The sequence below is a fragment of the Centruroides sculpturatus genome, unplaced genomic scaffold, assembly GCF_000671375.1.
Source record: "Centruroides sculpturatus isolate CEXI.00-Female unplaced genomic scaffold, Cexi_2.0 scaffold2511, whole genome shotgun sequence".
Classification (NCBI taxonomy): Eukaryota; Metazoa; Arthropoda; class Arachnida; order Scorpiones; family Buthidae; genus Centruroides; species Centruroides sculpturatus.
The window spans coordinates 16-5,633 of NW_019386754.1; the positions used below are offsets into that span (position 1 = coordinate 16).

At 31.0% G+C, this 5,618-nt stretch overlaps 1 long non-coding RNA gene across 1 annotated transcript in view; it reads right to left on the bottom strand.

Moving 5' to 3' along the window:
* Positions 1-4,217: 4,217 nt before the first annotated feature.
* LOC111615724 overlaps positions 4,218-5,618 on the bottom strand; it is a 15,707-nt gene continuing 14,306 nt past the window's right edge. The window contains exons 2-3 of the long non-coding RNA XR_002755127.1: positions 4,466-4,498; positions 4,218-4,399 (exon numbers count right to left, since the gene is read on the bottom strand). This is a non-coding gene — a long non-coding RNA (uncharacterized LOC111615724). The remainder of the gene's footprint in view (positions 4,400-4,465; positions 4,499-5,618) is intronic.

Here is a 5,618-nt window from a genome sequence, read left to right on the forward strand (position 1 = left end):
AGTGTAATAAATTTGTATATTATTGGGCTGCAATTTGAAAAAATTGTAGACCTATATATTCCCATTGTTGTCTGTCTATCCAGTCTTCCTTAATCTCAAGAGTGGTGTTTACATGAAAGTTGAAACCAGATATGAAAAGCTTAGTGGTATGAGGCCTCAATTAACTATATATGAACTTCCGATGCAAACTGGAAGTCACATTATTTCAATTCAAAACTTTCCCAAATGGAGTTAGATAGATGACTGGCATGACTCTTGCGAGCATGATATTAAAAGTATGATGTATAGGAGCAAGCCACTACAGTATTAATTTGAGATGGAGAACATATATTTTAAATTAAATTAATTAAAAATATGATTAAGAATTGCAGCCTGGCATTATGACAATGTTACAATAAATAATTGCTCATATTTAAAATGTTATATTTTAATGGTGTTTTGGAAAATAAAAAAGTTGGTTCTTTTTATTAAATTTTAATTTATTGACAAGACTATGTCTTGTTTATAAAATCATACTACTGGTTTATGTTACCAGCTTAGAGATATGAAGGAGTACTGTACATGTCAAGAGTTGATATTTGGCACAGAATATTAGGTACCCAAATCATTTGCACATAAAAAAAATCCAGACTTGTAGGTAGTCAGAGGACCAAGAACCAAGTCAAAATAAAATGTACGTTTCCTGCCCTTTTTCTTTTCAAACAAGCAACAATCGACACTGTAGAAACTCGGATCAAGAAACGACCAGTAGTTTTGAATCTACGATCGCTGATTGGCCAGTGATCATTGTACGATTGGAAGATGTCTGATAATACTACAAAACGCTGATTGGTTGATCAGCGTTTTCTTCAATCCGTATAAAAAGATTGGGTTTAGGCAGGAGAGCTAAGTTGGTCTGACTTCACTGAAGTACGCCGAAGTTTGTCTAAGTTTGCCTAAGCTCGTCTAAGTCAAGTTAGTTGCTAAAATGATCTTGTTGAAGAAGGTGGTTTCATCTCGCCAAGCTGTAATGAATGTCTGAAGGGATATATATATAACTACATCTGAGGAATACATCACAAGGTGACCTTTTTGATGGACCTGTAGTGGATTACTTGACTTTTGGACTCTGATTTATTTTGTGTGTGAAAAGCTACTTTGCAAATCTTAAACGTTGTCATTTGTAGTTCTTGTGAACATCATAAGTATATGTAAATCTTATTTGTTGTTATAAACGTTTTGTGAACTGTGATTAGTGTGATTTCGGAATTTGACTGGTTCCTTATATCAAAACGTTCAAAATTTCATCCTCTACAATCCCCCAAATTTTTAAAACGTCATTCTAATACACCCTGTATATTATTTATATAACTAGCTTACCCGTCGCGCATTGCTGCGATCTCAGAAGAAACGAAATTCAAGCAAACTCGTTATAATAAAATTCAATTTACATTTTATCATTTTTATTGAAACTTATTATTATATTATTATTATTATTATTCATTTTCATTGGAAAAACATTTCAAAGTGTCGTTTCAATTCTATTTATTTATTGGAGTGCTTGTGGATACACGATATTTTTTGTTTTNTAATTTCTCCTTCCTCTCTTCCTTGGCATGTTGTGAAATTTCTGATAGTTGGATAATTAACCGTTTTATTGTAATTTGTCTTTTTAAATTATTTTGAGTTGATATTAAAATTTGGAAAAGGCAGGATCCCTAGATCAGTAAAATAGGCAAATTTCCTTCTACAACTTTGGTTGTTGTTTGGGATACAGTTAAGGTTTTAACAAAGTTCAAGCGAATACATAATTAGCAAAAAATAGTTGAAATAAAGTGATTAAACAAAAATTATTACAGATATCGTAAATAACAGTTCACAAATGCATATATAGAGATATTTTTTGGAGGGGGGAAATGGTCTTCACAATTTGAAATCAATCGAACTCATGATGAAATGCTCATATACACTCGCTCCATCTACCATAGGATAAATGTACTATGCCAGAAACCTTCGCAGGAGTGTATTAAAAACTTCCCAAAGTTTCATGGCAGTCGTACTATGCCAGAAACCTTCACGGGACTATATTAAACAACTTCCCAAAGTTTCATGACAATCGAATAAACAGTGTGGTAATGCATGAAGGACATACATTCATTTTTATATATATAGATAAACAAAAAATGCAAGTTTTTATCAAGAAAACTCACAAAACTTGACTTAAATAATCTTTAACTTCAGTTACAGTCTACATAATCACACATAAAATTTGGGTTTAAATAAATCAAACGTTATTTTAAATAAAAAACTACAGTGGGTGATTGGTTATCGAACACTTTCCTGAAAGATTTTTATGTTCTGATAACAAACACCTCACAGAACAAACACAGGAAGAAGCAACATAAAATAATGAATATCGATTGGTCTTTCCTTGTCTTCCAGCAACAATTTGAAACTTTTTGGAGTGCAGGAGATGTTGACATCAATGCTCAACCCAGTATATACTGATTGATAGTATTCCTCCAAACTTTGAAACTTCTCCATTGCAATTCCAGCCTTTTATTTTTCTGACAAACAATTCTTTTATAGTATTCATGAGATTGCCAGACAGGCACTCATTACATTTTGTGTTGGTTTTTATTTTTGAAAGGTGAGAATATAATAGCAAAGGTAGAAAATGAGCAGAAGTGTGTGTCTGATGTTGCTTAGCAGTATGACTTAAACAGGTCTACAGCAGGCTGCAGTTCAATCTTATCTAAGAAAAAAAGTGTATAATCAAGAAGACTCAAGCAGCTAAAGGAGTAACAAAAATCACATCTGAGAAATAAAGAACATCAAAGAGTTCATAATGGAACCTGAAATGGATCTGACAATAGAAGAACGCCAAGAACTCTTGAATGAACAACACCAAGAAACTTGGCGAGATATGTTTTCTTCTGAAAAAAGAGGATTAATGCCGATATCTGCTATTAAAGAACTTCTGAGGAAGTGGGAGGATGTCAGAATAACGGTCTTAGAATGGCATCCAAACAAGGTTGAGGCTAATAGGGTTAGAGATTTCTACAATTACAATGCTATTAAGTACTTCTGAAAAATCCCAAAGAAGAGAGAAAAGCAATCTTTAATCCTTTCAAACGGAAAAAAACATGACTAATAAAAATGCAAGACTGTTTATGTATGTATTTTTACTATTACATATAAATAAACGTAGTAAGAAAGTATATATTTTTTATCTTTTGGGGTCTTCAGAATGTATTAATCAAATTCCCATAAAAACCTATGGTAAACTGATAATCAATTAATGAACAATTCGGATAGTGAACAAAGTCTTGGAATGGATTATGTTCGTTAACCAATCACCCACTGTATTTATAAAATTAAATAAAATAATACCTTTAATAATTTTAAAGGAACTTAACAAATTAGTAATATCAGATTTCTNATAATAATATATCAGGAAGCATGCAAGCGCCATCCGATGACAAGCTCCACGACAAAAACAAGCTTAAGCAAAGGCGCCATCGAACAGTGCACACTTGGTAAGTAATCCTACAATTTTTTGTTTATAGCATAGTTTATGTGGATTAGTCCCAAAAAATTATACGTATTTTGGAAATGTTGAGTCGAATTAGTCTAGAATTGATTAATTTTATGGAAGAAACCTTTCAAACAGCCATAGTCCGTAAACTGCATACGTGCCGAGCTGTGATTGGCTGGACTTGTAGAAAATGGATTCATAAAAACCAGAACGTATCTACCGTATTATGGGGGGGATCAACTGTATATACTGTTATATTATTTATTACATACATACAAACACATACACACACACAGACATATACTGAGTAGTAATGAAGTTAAAAAATATATCATTTAAAAGAAAACACATTTTAAACTTTAAAATCTTCAATATTCTAAATCTAATATTAAGAATTATACAGGGTGAGTCATAAGTCTCCATACAAATGGTGAAAGCAGTGACTAATATTTATTTTATTTGTACAAATGGTATGATGCCAACAGAATAATGTCAATCCGTTCTTTGTTCGTTAGTGGCATTTCTCTTCAATTTCTCTACCCGAAAATGAAAAAGAAATTAGTCACCGCTTTCACCATTTGTATGGAGACTTATGACTTACCTGGTATGTAAATTTGGTTTAATAAAAAAGTAAATAAAACTTATTCTATTACTAAAAAATTTTTATGTTAGAAATTATTCTTCTGTATTAGTTAATTACCTATTTTATAAATTTTTTCTTCTTTCTGAGAAACAGATTTCTGAAGATACTGAATATTTGATTCAGAAATTAATAAATTTTGAGCAAGATCTCTTTGCTTCTCTTCTATAACTTGTTCATTTATTGAGTCAATACTTATGTTTTCATTATCCTCTTTATTCAACTTATTTTGAATATTTTTACTTACAAATTAAGGAAAGACAATTTAACTATTATAAATTTTACAATTAATATAAGATAAAGGATACATCTTTAAATTGCCTTTGACATTTTGGACTGTTCTAAAAATATATAAAAATAATAGAGATTATATTTGTTATAATTTCAATCCAATAATATTGAATTAAAGCAAAATTTTATCATTATTTTGCTTATGTTTTTGAATAATATAACTTTTCATTCATATGTCAATAATAATGTATTTTTAATTTAGCACACTTTCAGTTAATGCATTCTCATTTTAATGCAATTTTCCATTAATTATGAGAAACTTTTATACTACAGGACACTTTTTTAGTATTACACAATTCTGAAAATGGTCACTATTAGATGCTGCATGAAAAAGTCACTTGATGTGCTATAAGAATACAGTAAGATCTCGCTTAACGCTGATTCGATATAGCGTGGTCTGCTCAAAGCCTAAAAAAGCTCAAAATTTACACTGATTTAAATTATTGCGGCATTTCATTGATTCGTATATAATACGATTATTTGCAAACACAAACCAATCAGTAAAAGGTGGCAAAAAGGTATACTTTATTTAAATTTATGTTTGTTTGGTCCAATTTTGGAAAAAATATAACATCACAGATGCCATAGGAAATATCAACTTCGCCTGGCAAGAATTAACTGATAAATGCACAAACGAAGTATGGAAGAAGCTATGGCTGAAGGTATCCAAGAATTCTCAACAAAAAGAGCCTATCGCTGTATTGTTAGGTTGACCAAACTCAACCTAATCAATAATGCAGAACTAAGAAATGTAGATGAACAGGATATTGTGGAGTTACAGCAGGTTTCTGGTGAGAGCCTTACCAATGATGACCTTCAAAAACTGGCAGAACATGGAATTCATGTGGAACTGGAAAATAGAGATTCTGAAAATGAACCCAAAAAAATCTCTCTACAGATTTCCTCAGTAAAAGTTCAGTAATAATAACCAAAATTGTTGATCAAATTGTAGCGAACGATCCAGATTTTGATAGGAGCATGAAAGCAAAACAAGGTGTTTTGGATGCGATCTCTTGCTACTTTACAAATCTCTTTACTGACATTTGCTTAAGGAAAGAAAAAAGTGACATATAAAACTTCATGATTTTATTGCAAAAAAAAACAAGAATTTCAGAAAAGTCAGGACAAAAAAAAAATCACAAAAGATTTATCACAAATCTTTGATTACTA